Source organism: Mastigoproctus giganteus, chromosome 9 (assembly GCF_048544385.1).
Source record: "Mastigoproctus giganteus isolate SK-2022 chromosome 9, ASM4854438v1, whole genome shotgun sequence".
Taxonomy (NCBI): domain Eukaryota; kingdom Metazoa; phylum Arthropoda; class Arachnida; order Uropygi; family Thelyphonidae; genus Mastigoproctus; species Mastigoproctus giganteus.
Genome location: NC_143583.1, coordinates 158,835,196 through 158,856,498, shown reverse-complemented (window position 1 = coordinate 158,856,498; position 21,303 = coordinate 158,835,196). Strand labels below are relative to the sequence as shown.

The following is a 21,303-nucleotide window of genomic DNA, read 5'->3' as shown; positions in this document are numbered from 1 at the left end:
CTACTGAGCTAGAAACAGAGGCCACTTTTAAAAGATTATTGTGCAACTGTGTCAAGCTGATTTTCTGCTTCACCAAATACATTCCCAGTTTTGTGGAATGACATGAAAATTAAAAAGTCCTGGAGGTAATTGTGCAGTCAGACATAATTCTCTGAGCAGTGCAGATGTGCTTCTAGGACAGCTCACAGGGTTTTGTCACTGATATACAGAAACTTTGCTAGCAGGGATAAGGAGGTGATTATCCCATAGTATAAGGTCACAGTTAAGCTGCATCTTGAATACTGTATACAGATCTGGAGGCCTCGTTTTAGGAAGGATGTAGATCTGCTGAATGGGTGCAGAGAAAGGAACAAAAGGATGCCCTTACCTAGAAAGGATTCAGTTCTGCAAATTGCAGCATCACGAGACTAGGCCCCTGTGGGGAGATCTGATCGAGGTGTTTAAAGCCTTGGATGGATTGAGGAAGCTGAATGTTAATGGCATTCTTCCACTTGCTGAGGAAGGATAGATGTGCAGAAGCTTGCCTTCAGCCAGTGGGTGGTTGATTGTTGGAATAGTCTTCCACCTGTTGTTGTGGAAGTGGATGGGTTAAATAAATTCAAGGAAGATCTAGACCAAATTCTTGGAGGGTATGGATGGATAAATTGTGTGGGCTTTTTTGGCTGATACTATATAACCTTGCTTTCTTGCATAATTTGCCATTATTACTACTATTACTATCTTTGAGATCATTAATCACTGCTTGTAAGCCTTATAACCCTAATGAGCCAGAAACAAAGAAATTAGAAAAATGGATGACCAACTGCATGACATGAAATAGTGAAATTGGCACACTAATAGATTCCATAAAAATTCATTTATGGAATCTATTTTGTACCTCCTTCTCCACCAAAGATACCTGAGAAGGGTTTGGGAAGCAGGCTTACTTTCTCTCTGCTTCCACTTCAGATATACAGTGAAGGGGAAGAAATGAATGTATTAAACTTAAGACAATAGAATCCTTCAGTCAAAATAGTTTCTACTCCCATAGCAGGTAATCACCTGAGAAAACAATCGCACACAATGTTTCTACCTGTAGTTCTCTGGAGACAATGACAATTATGAATTCCCTCCCCCCCCCAAACAGCCTACACAAGAGTAAGTATATCCCAAATAATAGTTATATCAAAGAAAGGATCTTCGTATCCAGATTAAAACAGTGAGTATCAAAACCTTTTTCTTGGTGGAACATGGAATTGAAGTGGATGGGAATAAATCAGACAAGCACCCATCCTACACCTCCTTTTTAGTGACATCCACATCATAATGGATCAAAAGGGCTGGCTTACTGCAACATTATTAAAACTATTTAAAGAAAGATGGGAGCCCATGAACCACAGTTTGAGAAATGCTGCTCATGGCAACCAATAGCTAGTATGGAGACTGAACCCGATTCTCCAAATTATGATATTTCCTTAAAAATGTCAGGAGCTTGCCCAATAAGTTCCACTCTCTCTAACACTTATCTCTCAGAGAAATTGTATTAGTAATGGCAAATAATGTAAAAAAGCAAGCTTATACAGCATCAGCTAAGAGGGTAGGGGCCGACCCAGCTAGCTGTGTAGGTAAGGTGCCTGCCTGGCAACCCAAAGGTTGAATGCCACCTTGGGCTTGGATCAGAGTAGAAAATGCAAAACTTTGGGAGGTGCATTATGGCCACAGAAAATGATGCATCAACAACTAACAAAAAAGAAAAAAAAAAAAAAAAAAAGAGGGGAGGGAGAAATAACCTACACTTCCCATAACAATTGTTCATCTCCTTCTAACAGTTTGTCTAGTTCTTCCATGAATTTATTCAAACTACTAACTTGTACAACATTAGATAAAAGCTTGTTCCAACAATGAAAACTTCACCTATTTAACAGTCCTCTACTTCAAATGATAGACATTGATGTACTGCATCAAACTGAAGTCTCAGTTCCTACAGAGGACATAGGAATTTGGGGGGGTCCAAATGTTGTTTTCAAATCAGTGTTAGTTGACATTGATATGTCACCTGCCAATCCAATCTTAAATTTCATAAGACATTAGCATTAGTAGAGGCATTTGATGCAAGAAAGCAAGCTTATGCAGCATCAGCCAAAAAAAAAAAAAAAAAAAAAAATCCACTTCCACTTCATCCCTCTGTTCGTTCAAAATACCTGTCCAGCTGAGCCTTAAACTTATTTAGGCTATCAACCTCCACCACAAGGGATGGCAGTTTGTTCCACCAACCAACCAACCACCCGCTGGCTAAAGGCAAATTTCCGCACGTCTATCCTACATCTGTCTTTCCTCAATTTGAATTTATGCCCTCTCAGGTGATTTTTCTGAGCTAGAGGAAGAATCCCATCAGCATTGAGCATGCTTAAACCATTCAAGGCTTTATACACCTCTATCAGATCACCTCGCTGGTGCCTAGTCTCCAGACACTGTAATTTGCAAAACTTAAGCCTTTCTTCGTAAGAGCACCCCTTTGTTCCATTCACTAATACTCTAAAGCTCTACATCCTTCTTGAAATGAGGCCTCCAGACCTGTATACAGTACTCTAGGTGTGGCCTGACCATTGCCTTATACAATGGAATAATCACCTCCTTATCCCTGCTGGAAAAATTCCTGTATATCATTGACAATACTCCATGAGCTACTCTTGCAGCCCGTCTGCACTGCTCAGAGAACTTCATATCTGCCTGCACAATCACCCCCAAGTCCCTTTCATTCTCTACCACTGTCAGTGTAGTACATTGTTGCTGCACTGAAGCAAGATTACAATTTTCATGCACATGTATTTCAACTGCCAGGAAAGAGCACAACATAACTTTTTTCTATATTCATGCTCACCTGATGTCTGTGACAAATTGTCTAAACATCCTGCATAGTCAGAAGCACAATGCTAAGAACGTTCAATAAAATTGAACACTCTTAGCATTATACTCTGATTATTATACGAAAGGGGAAATCCTCCACCACACAGAAGAGACAAGATCAACAGAGTTCCACTTCAGGTGATACCTGAAATATATGAAGAAACAGAGTTGATGTTCCAAAATGTTAGGAGCATTTGTGACATACTGGATTCTCTAGAAATGATTCTCTCTGGCCAAATTGAAATGCTTGCTCTTGCTTAAATGTAACAGATATTACAAGTTTCCCATTTCATCAAGTTCAGGGAGGAGAGGAGGTGGACTAGTAGCCTTCTTTATTACTAAAGCTCTCTTGAGAATCAGAGATGGCATAATCTGTGAACGGTGCTTTATTTGGGTCATTAACACGTTTGCTGCTGCTTATATTTTAAGGTTCCTATGTGCCTTTAGTGTAACATATTTTTTTCCTAGATTTTGACTCAATGTCATTCTTCAGTGAGTATTTTTAGGAATGAAGTGTCCTTTTGCACACAAAGAAAGTGTCATGTATTTGCATCACTGGCACAAGCTATGAATGTATGTTTGGTGCCTCTATAGCCAGGTGGGCAGGAGCAGCAGTGCATAGCACACGCTTCTTGATTAGACCGGGGTTCGAGCCCATGACCACCAAATACGGAGGATGCAGAAAAGTCAGGGAATGACCACCGCATATACCTGGAGCAATATGGCCTTAGTTGCTAATGCTCCTAAAAACCAAACAACAACAACAGAATGTATGTTTGGTAATAGTTTTTGTCTTCCCACTCCATGTCATAAAGGCGTGGACTCAAATCTGAGCAAGATGGTTTATGTTTTGTAAACTTTTTTTTTTAACACCATGGATAAATTATGCAGGGCAAAAACTATTCAACCCTAGGCCACCGGCATGAGTTGTATGGTTTTTACCATGCAGAAACTCAGATTTTTCAGATGGCAAAGAGATCACAGAATACATGCAAATTTACAGACACAATACACTGATGTATTGTACCTTAGTTGCTTTGGCAATAAAACAAGCATACAAACATTTTGAATAAAATCGCCATAATTTTTGAAAGAAAACATTTCTAGTTTATATCAGTTATATTATATACTAAACTTCACTTTATATTTCACTGTAGCTGTTTATGATATTCTACAAAGCAGTCAAAACAAAGCACTGGCTTCTCAAGACACTACATCATGATAGTATGATCTATCTTTCCTTTTTGCTAGCCTGATGACATGGATGACACCTTTCTGCATTATATGTCCATTGTATACCCTGACCTTGCAAGAAAATCTCTTATGATAACAAAGCAAAAGTCATATAAATTAATTTTTTTTCCCAATTGTTTATTGAAGAGATGAAAGGCATTCAGAAGCATAGTATGAGAAATATGAATTGCTAGTTTTTTGTACCATGAACCATCTTTCTTTTACATGGACAGTAAGCCATTATTTCGTCTTTACGATCTACTCCAGACATATTTGGGCACATTTGTTTGGCTTCTCTTGTTTCTGACTTCTATCGTTTCATGCTTGAGCTCAATAGGCACCTCCGTAGCCAGGTGGGAAGGAGCAGCAGTGTGTAGCACACGCTTCTTGATTAGACCGGGGTTCGAGCCCGTCACCACCAAATACGGAGGATGCGGAAAGGTCAGGGAATGACCACCGCATATCCTGGAGCAATATGGCCTTAGTTGCTAATGCTCATAAAAACCAAATAACCAATAACAAGCTTGAGCTGAGTAGAAATTATTAGAATGTCTCTCTCTTGTCTTTCCATTTGAAACAGCCACACAGTTGGCTGTTTCAAATGAAAAGACATGATATTCTTCAGAATTTTTTTTCTGTCAGTATAGGTATGTGTTGGCCTCGAATAATCATATTCAAAAAGTACAAGAATTGTGAAAATAATCCATATGCAAAGAATGTCCAACATGCAGCCGGACTTCTGTTCAACAAACTCCTTTTATAGTGAACTTTTTTTTTTAATTCCCCTTGGAAATTACATTTAAAATAGTTTCAGTTGAGCGAAGAACATTTTCATATAACGAACGGCTTAGGAAAGATTTAACTGGATACACACTGTTCACATTTCTGGCCTTCAGGCAATTTAGGAAATTAGTGCTGCTGCTAGGCAAGAATTGAGAGAGCTAAAGGGATTACCATTCTACAACTTAGTGGTACCTGGTAAAACCTATCCGACCACCTGTCTGAAATATGGAGAAGTCGCACTGGTCAATAGTGAGCAGATCAAGGGGTATTCTCAATGGGCTCTGGTTCACCTTCTACTGCAGTGAAATTTTTTTTGATAATTAGCAAAATTTAAAATGCTGTTTTAATTCACTTTCTGTACAGACCGTAAGTTGGACACTGCTATGAATCAACTATAAGCACCCCGTTCAAGAATTAGGAGAGAGTGATTTTCTTTTACCCCGACATTCTCACCAAATGCCAACATTTCATGTTTAGAAGGTTTAATACCTTCATTGTTCTCATTTTCCTTCTCTCGTCATCAATATTTTTGCTAGTTTTTAAATTTATTTTATTTATTTTTTTTTTTATACTGGCCAAAATGTAGATGTCATTCAGATATTCAGCTACTGTGACCATGTAAATAGAGATAGGGAAAATGTGGATAACGCACTTCTGCGAAACAACAGATGATTATTTGAAGTTAGAAAATTGTCAATTAGGTTAAATGAAAGAGATGCAATTCATCCATTTCGGGAATACCTAATCGAAAAGAGTTTTGGAAAAATTGAAGAGCATTTGATGAGTACTCTGAATATGATACCAATTTCATCAATTGAATGTGAACAAGGATTTTCACAAATGAATCTGATCGTCAGCCCAACCAGAGCTTTCGTTGATGACAAAAACAATTTCTTCACTACCATTTTTTAATTAAAATTGTAGGCCCACCGCTGACACGCTTCGATTCAGCAAATATGCCGATTCGTGGCTGCTTTGGAAACATCATTCAGCAACAGACACAAAATCATTCAGCTAGTCCAAACAGTAAGAAGTCAGCATAGTGTGTTGGATAAGAACTCAATAAAAATTTGGAATATTTTATAAAAACTTTATTAAATTATTTTTACTTAATTTTTTACTAATTTTTACTTATTATTTTATATACTTGAATAATAAACTGTGTTAATATACTTAATTTGTTGTTTTTATTCCTGCTAAGTAACTGTTTCCTGATATTGTTACTTACTACTAAGTAACAATTTTTTTAGAGTACTGTACTGTACTGTACTGTACTGTACTGTACTGTACTGTACTGTACTTTTCATGTCCTTTTAATTTTCTAGATAGAAAAGAATGAGTATCGGCACATTTTTTTTTTTTTTACAAAAAAAAGCACTGGTGTATACTAGACACTTCAATACTAGACTATTTGGGTCAGTCAGCATAGTTTTATGCCATACTTGTGTTTTTTTTTATTTTGTATATATTGTCTAAAAAGTAGCCGGCCTCTCCAGAGAATCATAGATTCCTCTAGTGATAACTGTTTTTCTGAATAATAATTTTTTAGGACAGTGCTATTTAGCTGGTCCAATAAAGGCTGGATTTTATAAAAATAGTCTGCAGGCAGTTTGAGATTTTGGGCAAAGTGTGGGCATCTCATTATCGCTAAAAACTATTTCTCCTTGTGAATGGTGAAAAGCACTTCATTGCAAATAGTTGATTTTTTTCCAATAATCTTGGATTTGTGGTGCACAAATTGTCCCTGTGTGAAGAACTAATCCCAAGAAAATATTCATCTCCTCCATGCGAATATCTTTCTACATGTGCTTCACATCTTACAGTGGGAAAGAAAGAACTGGTTTTGTTCACAAGCAACTGTAAAAATTCATCAGTTGCAAGCAGCTCAAAATAACTAATTGGATTATTTCTCTGGGGAGCTTGAACAAGTAGGCACTGCTTTTTAGTAAATGGAAGGGATTTCATCTGTGAAGAATCATCATCACTCAAAGTAACACTGGACCATTGTTGTTTTATACATTTATCAATGATATTGATGAAGGCATATATCAGACTTAATGTCCAAGTTTGTATATGATACAATGGTTGTCAGGGTTCCTAAAGACAATAATGATGGTATGCCTCTACAAGAGGATCTAGAAAATTTGGGCAGAGGGGCTGAAGGGTAGGCAACTGAAGTTTAACATTGACAAATGCAAAGTACTGCATGTGGGTAGCAGTAATCCCACAGTAATGTACCAACTGTTCGGTACTACATTTAGCGTAGTGGAGAATGAAAAAGACCAGGGAGTAATTGTGCCATCAGATATGAAGTTTTCAGAGCAGTGCAGACAAGCTGCCAGAGCAGTTCATGGAGCCTTATCAATGATATACAGGAACTTTGCTAGCATGGATAAAGAGATAATTATCCCTTTGTATAAAGCAATGGTCAGGCCACACCTTGAGTACTATATACAGATCTGGAGGCCTCATTTTAGGAAGAATGTAGAGCTCCTGGAACAAGTACAGAGAAGGGCAATGAGATTAGTGAGGAGGAACAAGAGGGGTGCTCTTACCAAGAAAGGCTTAAGTTCTGAAAGTTGCAGTGTCTGGAGACTAGGCACCTGTGAGGTGATCTGATTGAGGTGTATAAGGCTTTCAATGGTTTGAGCAAGCTCAATGCTGATGGGATTTTTCCTTTTGCTCAGATTATGCATTCCTCAATTCAAATGTATTCAGAATCTTGAATAGAATTCTATTTCAGTATCAGATGGCATATAAAGTGCTGTTTCAATGTGCTCAGCTTCAACATAAGATAGGGCCTCCAGGTGTCACTTGGTGAGATGTAGACTTCTGTTGCTGCTGCAAACGGATAAGTTTTCCTTTAGATTAGTTAATGTATTAATTTCTGTTTTACAAATAGATTAAATATTTTTAGTAGCATTTGTTAGCTTATTTTTTAAATTTAGCTAATGATTTTGTAAGTTACAACTCGCTACTCATACTGCTATCATGCTGGTGTTTTGGTACCAGCATGATAGCGGTATGAGTAGCGAGCTGTTTACAAAACTTCTGTGCTACTGGTTACTTTTTTCTTTACACCAAAAGTAAAGAGTAACCAGTAGCACAGAAGAATAGTAGAAATTAAATTGTAATAAATAAGTATTTTGAAGATTTTAATCACTTTTTGAGCATATATCTTTTGTATATTAGCATTAGCTAATGCTAAAATACAAAAGATGAAGTTTTCAGAGCAGCGCAGACAAGCTGCCAGAGCAGTTCATGGAGCCTTATCGCATCAGCCAAAAAAAAAATAAATAAAAAAAAAAATAAATAAATAAAAAATTACTACTTCCACTTCACCCCCTGTTCATTCGAAATACCTGTCCAGCTGAGCCTTAAACTTATTTAGGCTATCAACTTCCACGACAAGGGATGGAAGTTTATTCCACCAACCAACCACCCACTGGCTAAAGGCAAATTTCCTCACGTCTGTCCTACATCTGTCTTTTCTCAATTTGAATTTATGCCCTCTCAGGTGATTATTCTGAGCAAGAGGAAGAATCCCATCAGCATTGAGCATGCTCAAACCATTCAAGGCTTTATACACCTCTATCAGATCACCTCACCGGTGCCTAGTCTCCAGACACTGTAATTTGCAAAACTTAAGCTTTTCTTCGTAAGAGCACCCCTTTGTTCCATTCACTAATCTTGTTGCCCTTCTCTGTACCTGTTCCAGCATCTCTACATCCTTCTTGAAATGAGGCCTCCAGGCCTGTATACAGTACTCTAGGTGTGGTCTGACCATTGCCTTATACAAGGGAATAATCACCTCCTTATCACTGCTAGAAAAATTCCTATATATCATCGACAATACACCATGAGCTACTCTTGCAGCCCGTCTGCACTGCTCAGAAAACTTCATATCTGCCTGCACAACCAGCCCCAGGTCCCTCTCATTCTCTACCACTGTCAGTGTAGTACTTTACATTTGTCAATGTTAAACTTCATTTGCCACCTCTCAGCCCATCTGCTCAACATTTCCAGATCCTGTTGCAGTAGCATAGTGTCAGTAGTGTCCTTGACAACCCTGCCAACCTTCGTATCGTCAGCAAACTTGGACATACCATCATCAATATCATTTGTAAACACAGAAAACAATGGACCCAATACTGAACCCTGAGTGACTCCACTAATAACATTAGTCCACGATGAGCAGTGTCCATTGATTACCACTCTCTGTCTTCTCCCCCTCAACCACCCCTTTATCCACAGCAGCAATTTGCCTCCAATGCCACACTGCTCCAATTTGTGCAGCAGTCTTCCATGTGCAACAGTATCAAAAGCCTTTCTAAGATCCAAGTATATAATATCAAAGTTATTCCCTGCATCATAGTACCCAATCAAATTGGTCAGGCAAGACTTCCCCTTAAAAAAACCATGCTGTGTCTGAGCTATGACTGAAGTTTTGTCTAGATGATCCTGCAGTGCTTATTTAACCAGTGCCTCCATTCATTTTCCAGGAACAGAAGTTAAACTAACAGGTCTATAATTATTTGTGTCACCCTTTGATCCTCCTTTGTGAATTGGGGTTACATTTGCACATCTCCAGTCCAAGGAAGCTCTCATAATTATGGCTAAGGGTTTGCTTACTTCCTTTAATATAACTGGATAGATCCCATCCACCCCAGGTGCCTTTCTTGTATTTATCTTCAACAATTTCTCCTCCCCTTTACTCTCAGTTATTACAAGATTCTCTAGCTTACTGCCAGAGTTGAATACACCTCTGGCATTCCCCTCGCTGAACAACTCCTCATGTGTGAATGTCGATGCAAAATATTCATTCAGTTTGTTAGCTACCTGAGCAGGATCATCAACAGTTGACCTATCGATATCAAGTGGACCAATCTGATTCATCCCCTTCCTTCTAGAGTTTACATAAGTAAAGAACTCTTTGCTGTTTTTCTTTGCGTCCCTTGCCAAAGATTTCTTGTAATCTGCCTTCGCCTGCCTAACCTCCTTTGTAACTTGGTTACAGATCAACTTGTATCTATCATAGGCTTCTGTGTCACGTGTTAATTTGTATGTATCCCATGCATTTGTCTTCTCTGCCATATGTCTCATTAGTTCATCTGACATCCACTTAGGCCTAAACCTTGAACAATATTTCTTAGTTGGTATGTAAAGCCTAGTAGCGTCCAAGATAAGTTCTTTGAATGCTTCCCATTTTGAATTTGCTGTTGGTAACATCATCAGTTGGTCCCACTGTATAGAATTTAAATATTGTCTCAATGCATCGTAGTCACCTTTATGAAAGCAATAACCCTTCCTATTACCGCTAATGGTAGTTACCTCTTTGAGTAAATCCCACTTCAGCACACTGTGATCACTGCCACCTAGTGGTTCATTTACCTGCAGATTCTTAATGCATGAAGAATCACTACTGACAATCAAATCAATAGTATTACTCCCTCTAGTTGCCTCCCAAACATGCTGATGTAGAAAACAATCATCCAATAAATCCACAAAAGCCTTGCTAGTGTGTGAGTGACCAGCCCCCAAATTCCAGTCAATATCTGGGAAATTAAAATCCCCCATTATAAGACTCTCTGGTTTACTGGCCTACTCTAGTTCCCTGTACAGTTTCTTATTATACTCAGAGTATAATAAGACACACTCCTACTCTCAATTTTGATCTCCCAATGCTTATGTCACACCAAACTGACTCGACACTGCACTGTCCTGCAATGTCGACTGGCTTCACTTCCTTGGATTTTATGTATTTCTTAACTAATAGCATAACCCCTCCTCCCTTCCTGCCCTGTCTATCCTTTCTGTAGATATTGTACTTCCCAAATTCCAGTTCTGCATTCCTTATACCTGTGTGACACCACGTCTCTGAAATCCCCACAATATCTGCCTTTGATGTTTTGAGCAATACCTAAAATTCATTGACTAAACTCCTAGCATTGGTGTACACGCAATACATGCACGTATACATGCACCTGTTCTTTTTCTTAGCTACCCTAACACAACCTATGTGTTTATTTGTACCCCAATGATTCCCAGCAGTCTCTGAACTATCCTGCATCTTATTTTCCAGGCTGCGGCTCATTCAAATAGAAGCAGTGCAAGAATCATTTTCACCTCTGCCAGTGGCTACTGTTAATCTATTAGTCCTTGTATCCCCCCAATCTAGCAGTTTTCCGACCCACCTAACACTGCCTCGATAGCATCAGCAAACATTCTTGCACCCTTTCTATTTAAGTGTATCCCATCCCTGTAGAAGCAGTCTCTCCTGTTAACAAGTACAGACCAGGCTGAAAAAAATTCTACCCCTTGAGCCTTGCACAATCCTTCCAGGGCCGAATTGATCGACAAGGCTCTCATCATATACTCCCTCCTATCGTGTCTGGGCAGAATTGCAGACACTTTCAAATTCAACCCTAATTCACGGCTTTTTTTCATCAGTGACCTGTACTTGTTAAGTAATTCAGCCGGTCTCCTACTCTTAATATCATTAGTGCCAACGTGTACAACTATATCACCTTTTGTGCCCTTAAAAGATGATATCTGCTCTACACCGTCATCAACCTTTGCCCCTGGCAGACATACCCTGGTCCTGTTCCACCTATCCTTTTTACAAAGCATGTTTCCCATTTTATCGTATTTTTGATTAGTTTCGTATTAATTTGTGTTTTACAAATAGATTAAATAGGCTTAGTAGCATTCACAGCAGGAATATTGTAGCATAACCAGTAGCACAGAAGAATAATAGGGTTTTAATTGTAATAAATAAGTATTTTGATGGTTTTAATCACTTTCTGGGCACATCTTTTGTATTTAGCTAAGGATATAACTAATTTAACATTGTGATCGTTGTAGTATAGCATAACTTGATAGCATATATCGCAGACTTGATAGCCAAAGTATAATGTAAAACTATATAGCGGCAATACATATAAGCTTAGTCAAGTACACACTGGTGTTCAAAGAAAGTGCATCACCTAGGAATTTCACATTTCTAACCTTTTTTAAAATAAAAGATATTTATTAATAGTTAAGGCAAAGCCAAGTAATATTTGATAAGTGCTTTCAAAATATTCCAAAATGAGCATTTGCAACCTTTATACAATAGTTTTGTTAAACACAACAATTATGGTTGAAATGTTATCAGAAACCCTCAATTTGCTTCAGTTTCTAATTTTAAATGGAAAACAAAATGAAAAGTTCACTAGGTGCAAACTAATATTTAGTTGAACCCACTCTGGCCCTGATGATAGCAGCACACTGTTGAGGCGCTGACGAGATCAAATTCTGAAGATAATCAATTGATAGTTCGTGGTTCCAAACACGAATTATAGCTTCCTGAAATTCATGAAGGGTCTTTGGTTTCTTTCTGGCAACTGCAGATTCCACACGATGCCAACAGTTCCTACAGGATTCAGGTCTGGCCTGTTTCCTGGCCAGCTAAGAGTTGTAATGGACTGTTCTTCCACCATTTTTTCACCTGTAACAAATATAAGCACATTACTGTCGAACTTCCAATGCAGAAATGAAGCTAAAGTAACTACAGACTCTGCTCCTCGCGCGATAACGAGGAGCAGAGCCGTCCTGAAAGATGCAATTATTTGGCAGGTTGAAACGTTCTCTAATGGTTGGCAGCAATTTGCCTTCCAATATAGCCAAGTATCCATTGGCATTTATAGAACCTTTTATAAACTGAAGGTGGTACAAAATGCATCCCAATATCATTTGGCTGGTAGAAAATTTCACTGTAGACACCATACAGTCTGGATGGTAATCTACGGCGAATCGTTTGTCTCCTATTAGAGCCATGCAGGTTCAATTCATTCTCATCTGAGAAAATGACTGACTTTCACTGCTCAGGGGTCCATTTGACATGCTACTTACACCAAACTAATCATGCCTTTTTCATTTTTTGTGTGAGGAGGGGGGCTTCTGACTGTTACTGCACTTGTTACCACTCCTGTATGTTCTTCCCATTTCTTTTCAGCTCAGACGAAGAAGCTTTACGGTTTTTAAACCGCAGTCCTGTTTTGGCGTAGAGACTCATTTACATCCGGTTCCTTTTTCCTATCAGCAGAACCAGTATTCTTGAGTTTGGAAAGAAATCTACTCACTGTCAACTGATTACAAGACACTCTATAAACAAGATAACGGGAAGACATCCTTCCTCTCGTAAAGCAACAGTAGCAACTCTTGCAGAGCGTGCTTATATAGCTGAAAGTAACAACTGATGCAATATTATAGGTCAATCTTACCTGATGCAATCTATAAGAAATATTGCCACATACTTACATTATTTGGATGACAATTACAATTTTAATGGGTAGTGTGCTTTCTTTGAACACTAGTGTAGTACAGTATAGTAAATTAATCAATTAAATCTATTAACCTTATTAATTTTCATTGTTAATTAATTACACCAAATTTGAATGGAAATGATGCCCCAGACTAGAGTGTGCACAAAGTAGCAATAGTGCTGTGGCTTAGGGGAGAAACTGAAGGGGGAGATTCTCCAATGCATCACAGCCTAAAAAAATGTGCAACTTGTGAAAAGTTTGTGGATCTTTCTGGAACAGGACATGATCTAGCCAAAGAGGACGTCTTGTGTGTGCTAGGTGCATAGTGTCTGCATCTAGTGTGTGTGTTAGGTACATATTGTCAAGAAATTAGACTCCAACTCGGCATTCTGATAATCGTCTATGGGAAAGTAGGGTAGATGTCCTCGAAGGAATTGAAATGGGGAGCCCATAGCTCCTTTGGGACCACTGTATTCTGCCCAATTCAGTGCCAGAGCTCACTCTTGTGCACCAGGCAACACAGTGGCACTCTTCAGGGCAGAATACAGTGGTCCCAAAGGAGCTAGTTATTGTCGGTAACTCTATTGTCATGGAGATGGGAAATATATTGTGCAAAAAGGATAGGTGGAATAGGACCAGGGTATGTCTCCCAGGGGCAGAAGTTGATGATGTCGTAGAGTAAATATAATCTTTTAAGGGCACAAAGGGTGATATTGTTGTACACATTGGGACTAATGACATCAAGGGTAGGAGATCTGCGGACTTACTTAACAAGAATGGGTCAACATTGAAAAAAAGTTGTGTGTGTTGGTTAAATTTGAAAGTGTCTGCAATTCTGCTAAGACGCGATAGGAGGGAGTATATGATGAGAGCCTTGTCAATCAATTTGGCCCGGGAGAGATTGTGCAAGGCTCATGGGGTAGAATTTTTCTCGGCCTGGTCTGTGCTTGTTAACAGGAGAGACTGTTGCAGCAAGGATGGGATACATTTAAATAGAAAGGGTGCAAGAATATTTGCTGATGCCATCGAGACAGTGTTAGGTAGTTCGTGAAAACTGCTAGCTTTGGGTGGGGGGGTGATTCATGGACTAATAGATTAATGGTAGCCACAGGCAAAGGTGAAAGTGATTCTTGCACTGCTTCTATTGGAATGAACAGCAGACTGGAAAGTGAGGTACTTGGGATTTCAAGGGCTGCTGGGAGTCATCATGGAACAAGTAAATACTTGGGTTGTGTTAGGGTTTGGTTTGGTTTGTTTGTATTTTATTGGCGCATCAGCAACTGAGGCGATAATGCGCCAAGAACAGTTGTGTTAGGGTAACTAAGAGTAAGAAGTGGTGCATGTATACCAATGCTACGAGTATAGTAAGTAAATTTCATGAATTTGAGGTGCTGGTGAAGACATCAAAGGCTGATGTGATATCAGAGACGTGGTGTCGCACAGAGTTAAGTAGGGGAAGCTTATTGGTAGGCACTGCAGAATTGCAGCACCCCCAGCTTTTTAAATCTAAATATACAGTCAATGGATTTATATGAAATTTTGTGAAGAACAATGCAATGCAACGAATATTATTTTTTTTTAACAGGTCTCGCATATGGTATACCATCCTCTATTTCCAATAATAAACGAGTAAAAACACAAAATCGTTTTCAACTTTGAATTTTAACCATAGGTGGAACTGTGCACTACACAGTTCTACATTTTAGCCCCAGTGGGCAAGTTGATACCTAGTTGGTAGGTTGCCAATACGCATTTTTTAGAGGTGACAAAATGAGTCAAAGAAACTGCAGAGCGAGCAGTGCCGATTTGAACAGTGCACCAAACTTGAATGAAAAAGTTATTAATCTATTTTCAACAAATAAAAACCAAAGAATGGATTTTATTTTTAAATGAAATCTCAAGATTACCCAAGTCTGTTAATGGTAGGTGTCCATTTAATGTTTTGTAGTATTTTTAACTTGCTTATTATTATTACTATCTATGTCTACATGTCTTATAACCAAGGCAATTTAATGTAGCTTTAAGAAACAGCACAGCACCCCTGTACATCAGAGTCATGAGCTGCCACTGGAGATAAGGAATGCAGAATTGGAATTTGGGGAGTACAATGTGTACAGAAATGAAAGAAGGGGAGGAGGGGTGATGCTGTTAGTTAAGAAACACACACAAAATCTAAGGAAGTGCATCCAGTTGACATGCGTGGACGACAGTGCAGGCCTAATGACTCTGCTGAGTACAATGAACAACTGTACAGAGAAATAGAGTGGGCCAGTAAATCAGATTAATCACAGTAAATCAAGGGATTCTAAGTTCTCACATATAGACTGGAACTTGTGGGTTGGTCACATACACTAGCAAGGCTTTTTTGGATTTACTGGATGATTGTTTTCTACAGCAGCATGTTCGAGAGGCAACCAGAGAGAGTAATACTCTTGATCTAATCATCAGCAGTGATTCTTTATGCATTAACAATCTGCAGATAAAGGAACCACTATGTGGCAGTGATTACAATGTACTGATGTGGTATTTACTTAAAGATGTAACTACAATCAGAGGTAAAGGGAAGGGTTTTTGCTTTTGTAAAGGGGTCTCAGACAGTTTTTAAATTCTATGTAGTGATACCAACAGCAAACTGTAAATGGGAAGAATTCAAGGAATTAATCTTGGAAGCTACTAGGCTATTCATACCAACTAAGAAATACTGTTCCAGGTTTAGCCCAAATGGATGGCAGATGACCTAATGAGACTTGTGGCACAGAAGAAAAATATATGGGACACATAAATTATCGAAATCAGGCAACAACTCAGCGTTCTTATGGGCCTATATGAGAGCTTGAAGGACAGGGTGGATGCCCTCGAAGGAACTAAATTGAGGGGCCCATCAAGCTCTCAGCTGCCCACACCAATGCCAGAGCTTGCACTTGGTCATCGTGAAACACAGCAGCAACCCCCAAGGCAGAATGCGCTGGTCCCAAAGGAACTAGTAGTTGTTGGTGACTCTATTGTCAGGGAAATGGGGAACATGCTTTGTAAAAAGGATAGGTGGAACAGGACCAGGGAAATGTCTGCCAGGGGCAAAGGTTGATGACGTTGTAGAGCAGATATCATCTTTTAAGGGCACAAAAGGTGATATAGTTGTACACATTGGCACTAACGATATCAAGAGTAGGAGACCGGCAGAATTGCTTAACAAGTACAGGTCACTGTTGAAAAAAAAGCCGTGAAATAGGGTTGAATTTGAAAGTGTCTGCAATTCTGCCCAGACACGATAGGAGGGAGTATACGATGAGAGCCTTGTCGATCAATTCGGCCCTGGAAGGATTGTGCAAGGCTCAAGGGGTAGAATTTTTTTCAGCCTGGACTGTACTTGTTAACAGGAGAGATTGCTTCTACAGGGATGGGATACACTTAAATAGAAAGGGTGCAAGAATATTTGCTGATGCTATCGAGGCAGTGTTAGGTGGGTCGGAAAACTGCTAGCTTGGGGGGATACAAAGACGAATAGATTAACAGTAGCCACTGGCAGAGGTGAAAGAGATTCTTGCACTGCTTCTATTGGAATGAGCAGAAGCCTGAAAAACAAGATTCAGGATATTCCAGAGACTGCTGGGAGTCACTGGTACAAGTAAACACATGGGTTGTGTTAGGGTAGCTAAGAATAGAAATAGGTGCATGTATACTTGCGTGTACACCAATGCTAAGAGTTTAGTAAATAAATTTTCTGAATTTGAGGTATTGCTCAAAACATCAAAGGCATTGTTGGGATATCAGAGACTTGGTGTCACACAGATATAAGGAATGCAGAACTGGAATTTGGGGAGTACAACGTCTACAGAAAGGATAGACTGGATAAGAAGGGAGGAGGGGTTATGCTATTAGTTAAGAAATACATAAAATCCAAGGAAGTGAAGCCAGTGGACATCGCTGGACAGTGCAGTGTCGAGTCAGTTTGGTGTGACATAAGCATTGGGAGATCAAAATTGATAGTAGGAGTGTGCTATAGGCCTAATGACTCTGATGAGTATAATAAGAAACTGTACAGGGAAATAGAGTGGGCCAGTAAATCAGAGAGTCTTATAATGTGAGATTTTAATTTCCCAGATATTGATTGGAATTTGGGGGCTGGTCACTCACACACTAGCAAGGCTTTTGTGGACTTATTGGATGATTGTTTTCTACATCAGCATGTTCGGGAGGCAACTAGAGGGAGGAATACTCTTGATTTGATTATCAGCAGTGATTCTTCATGCATTAAGAATCTGCAGATAAATGAATCACTAGGTGGCAGTGATCACAGTGTGCTGAAGTGGGATTTACTCAAAGAGGTAACTACCATTAGGGGTAAAGGGACGGGTTATTGCTTTCGTAAAGGCGACTACAATGGACTGAGACGGTATTTAAATTCTATACAGTGGGATCAACTGATGATGTTACCAACAGCAAATGCAAAATGGGAAGCATTCAAAGAACTTACCTTGGAAGTTATAGGCTTTACATACCAATAAGAAATATTGTTCAAGGTTTAGGCCTAAATGGATGTCAGATGAACTGATAAGGCATATGGCAGAGAAGAAACATGCATGGGATACATACAAATTAACACATGACACAGAAGCCTATGAGAGATACAAGTTGATCTGTAACCAAGTTAAAAAGGAGGTTAGGCAGGCGAAGGCAGATTACAAGAAATCTTTGGCAAGGGATGCAAAGAGTTCTTTACTTATGTAAACTCTAGAAGGAAGGGGATGAATCAGATTGGTCCACTTGATATCGACGGGTCAACTGTTGATGATCCTGCTCAGCTAGCTAACAAACTAAATAAATATTTTGCATCGACATTCACACATGACGAGTTATTTAGCGAAGGGAAAGCCAGAGGTGTACTCAACTCTAGCAGTAAGCTAGAGAATCTTGTAATAACTGAGAGTAAAGTGGAGGAGAAATTGTTGAAGATAAACACAAGAAAGGCACCCGGGGTGGATGGGATCTATCCAGTTATATTAAAGGAGGCAGCAGAGGAAGTAAACAAACCCTTAGCTATAATTATGAGAGCTTCCTTGGACTCCGGGGAGGTACCCACAGACTGGAGATGTGCAAATGTGACCCCAATTCACAAAGGAGGATCAAAGGCTGACACAAGTAATTATAGACCTGTGAGTGTAACTTCTGTTCCAGGAAAATTAATGGAGGCACTAGTTAAAGAAGCACTGCAGGATCATTTAGACAAGACTTCAGTTATAGCTCGGACACAGCATGGTTTTGTTAAGGGGAAGTCTTGCCTGACCAATTTGATTGGATACTATGATGCAGTCACAAAGGAACTGGATGCAGGGAATAACTTTTATATTATACAAGTATTTGTATACTTGGATCTTAGAAAGGCTTTTGATACTGTTGCACATGGAAGACTGCTGCACAAATTGGAGCAGTGTGACATTGGAGGCAAATTGCTGCTGTGGATAAAGGGGTGGCTGAGGGGGAGAAGACAGAGTGGTAATCAATGGACACTGCTCGTCGTGGACTAATGTTATTAGTGGAGTCCCTGAGGGCTCAGTGTTGGGTCGATTATTGTTTTCTGTATTCATAAATGATATTGATGATGGTATATCAAGCTTAATGTCCACGTTTTCAGACGATACAAAGGTAGGCAGGGTTGTCAAGGACACTACTGACACTATGCTGCTGCAACAGGGTCTGGAAAGGTTGAGCAGATGGGCTGAGAGGTGGCAAATGGAGTTTAACGTTGACACATGGGAAACAGCAACCTCAGAGCAACGTATCAACTCTGTGGTACTACACTGACAGTGGTAGAGAATGAAAGGGACCTGGGGGTGGTTGTGCAGGCAGATATAAAGTTCTCTGAGTAGTGCAGACGGGCTGCAAGAGTGGCTCATGGTGTATTGTCAATTATATATAGGAATTTTTCTAGCAGGGATAAGGAGGTGATTATTCCCTTGTATAAGGCAATGGTCAGGCCACACCTAGAGTACTGTATACAGGTCTGGAGGCCTCATTTCAAGAAGGATGTACAGCTGCTGGAACAAGTACAGAGAAGGGCAACAAGATTAGTGAATGGAACAAAGGGGTGCTCTTATGAAGAAAGGCTTAAGTTTTGCAAATTACAGTGGCTGGAGACTAGGCACCAGCGAGGTGATCTGATAGAGGTGTATAAAGCATTGAATGGTTTGAGCATGCTCAATGCTGATGGGATTCTTCCTCTCGCTCAGAATAATCACCTGAGAGGGCATAAATTCAAATTGAGGAAAGACAGATGTAGGATAGACGTGCGGAAATTTGCCTTTAGCCAGCGAGTGGTTGGTTGGTGGAACAGACTTCCATCCCTTGTCGTGGAAGTTGATAGCCTAAATAAGTTTAAGGCTCAGCTGGACAGGTATTTTGAACGAACAGAGGGGTGAAGTGGAAGTGGTGTTTTTTTTTTTTTTTTTTTTTTGGCTGATGCTGCATAAGCTTGTTTTCTTGCATCAAATGCCTCTACTAATGCTAATCAGGAGACAGAGATGCCTATGGTAGATATAAGATATTCTGTTATCAAGTCACAAATGATGTTAAGCAAGCAAAGGCAGATGACAAAAACTCTTTGGCAAATAATGCAAAGAAAAATAGTAAAGACTTCATTTATGTAAACTCTAGAAGGAAGGAAAAGAATCAGATTGGTCCACTTGACATTGTCAGTTCAATTGTTAATGAACCTGCTGGAGTAGCTGACAAACTAAATGAGTATTCTGCATCTACATTCACAAACATGAGGAGGTCTACAGGGAAGTGGAGGCAAGAAGCCTATCAAACTCTGGCAGGGAGCTAAATGATTTTGTAATAACTGAGATTAATTTTGTAATAAGTGGAGGAGAAATTGTTGAACATAAGAAAGGAACCTGGGGTGGATGGGATCTATCCAGTTATATTAAAGGAGGTAGCAAAGGAAGTAAGCAAACTCATAGCCATAATTATGAAAGCTTCCTTGGACTCAGAGGAGGTCCCCAATATACAAAGGGTGACAAGTAATTACAGACCAGTTAGTTTAACTTCTGTTGCGGGGAAAATAATGGAGTCTCTGGTTAAAGAAGCATTGCAGGATCATCTAGACAAGACTGCAGTTATAGTTCAGACACAGCATGGGCTTGTTAAGGGAAAGCCTTGTCTGACAAATCTGATTGAATATTATGAGGTGGTCACAAAGGAACTGGATGCAAAAAGTAACTTTAATAGCATATACTTGGATTTTAGGAAAGCTGTTGATACTGTATCACATGGAAGACTACTGTACAAACTGGAGCAGAATGGCATTAAGGGCAAGTTGCTACAATGGATAAAAGGATGGTTGAGTGGGAGAAGACAGAGAGAGTGGTTATCAATGGACTCATGTTATTAGTGGAGTCCCCCCAGGGTTCAGTGTTGGGCCCATTGTTGTTTTCTGTATTTATCAATGATATTGATGAAAGTATATCAGACTTAATGTCTTAAGTCTGCAGACAATACGAAGGCAGGATTGTTAATGGCAGTAATGATAGTGCGCTACTCCAACAGGCCCATCCGTAGCCAGGTGGGCAGGAGCAGCAGTGCATAGCGCACGCTTCTTGATTAGATCGGGGTTCGAGCCCATGACCATCAAATAAGGAGGATGCAGAAAGGTCAGGGAATGACCATCGCATATCCCCGGAGCAATATGGCCTTAGTTGCTAATGCTCCTAAAAAAAAAAAAGCTACTCCAAGAGGATCTGGAAAAGTTGAGCAGATGGGAGAAGTGGCAACTGAAGTTTAACATTGATATATGCAAAGTACTGCATATGGGTAGCAGTAACCCCAGAGTAATGTATCAACTTGGTGGTACTACACTCAAGGTAGTGGAGAAAAGGACCCCTTTTCTCCACTACCTTGAGTGTACTCCACTACTAAAAGAAAAGGGGTAATTATTCAGTCAGATATGAAGTTTTCTGAGCAGTGCAGATAGGCTGCAAGAGTAGCTCATGGTGTCTTGTCAATGATATACAGGAATTTTGCTAGCAGGGATAAAGGGGTGATTGTCCCCTTGTATAAGGCAATGGTCAGGCCGCACCTTGAGTACTGTATATAGGTC

The 21,303-nt window shown here is 39.6% G+C and overlaps 1 protein-coding gene across 1 annotated transcript in view; it reads right to left on the bottom strand.

Annotated features, from left to right (window-relative positions):
• Positions 1-21,303, bottom strand: part of LOC150080841 (uncharacterized) — an 852,072-nt gene that overhangs the window by 774 nt on the left and 829,995 nt on the right. The gene's annotated exons all lie outside the window — the stretch shown is intronic.